We start from the raw sequence: 867 nt of genomic DNA, 5'->3' as shown, positions 1-867 counted from the left end.
TGGAGGGAGAAAAAGAAGTATTGGTAACCGTACCCAAAAAAATTTTCTTAAACCATGCAACTGCATCACCTCTGATTTGACTTGAAAGGACTTGACATTACAAAAAGAAAGATTTGATTTTATTTAAAAATTAAAATGAAAATTAATTTTAAAATTTGAAATCTTTTTGGACATAAGGACAAAAAGAAATAAACTGAAATATACAAGCCAACAAAAACAACAAAAAAATGTAGCATCCATATTGGGCCAAGAGGTGGTTTGAATTAAAGAAACATAAAGGACCACCCATGTTCTGATTTTTTAGGTTGGCCCAAATGATTCTGCACGTGTGGCAAGGCCAGAGAACGCTGATTGGAGAGAGGGTTCTTCATTTGTCCATAATTGTCTTATACCTGTTTATAAGACAAAACTCCAACAAACACATCAGCAACTTTCAAATAATGAATCATAGCTTAAAATCCCTAGACTAGTCCTAAGCATGCAAAATCTATCCTCAGCTAGTGGTTTAGTAAAAATATTTGGTAATTGCTCCTCTGATTTAACAAATTGAATGTTAATATCCCCCTTTTGAACATGTTCTCTTATTGAGTGAAATCTCACTTCAATATGTTTAGTCATAGAGTGCAAAACTGGATTTTTAGAAATATTAATGGTACTCATATTATCACACAACAAGAAAATATTTTCAGCATTTAATTTGTAATCAACAAGCTGTATTTTTAACCACATAAACTAAGAACAACAAGAAGAAGCAGCTATATACTCAACCTCTGCAGTGGATAAAGCCACTATTGGCTATTTCTTACTTGACCAAACATTCAAGAACTTTCCAAGGAAGCAACATAAGCCTGATGTGCTCATTCTATC

Source organism: Arachis hypogaea, chromosome 11, assembly GCF_003086295.3.
Source record: "Arachis hypogaea cultivar Tifrunner chromosome 11, arahy.Tifrunner.gnm2.J5K5, whole genome shotgun sequence".
In the NCBI taxonomy this organism is placed as follows: Eukaryota; Viridiplantae; Streptophyta; class Magnoliopsida; order Fabales; family Fabaceae; genus Arachis; species Arachis hypogaea.
Note: the sequence above shows the minus strand (reverse complement) of the source record.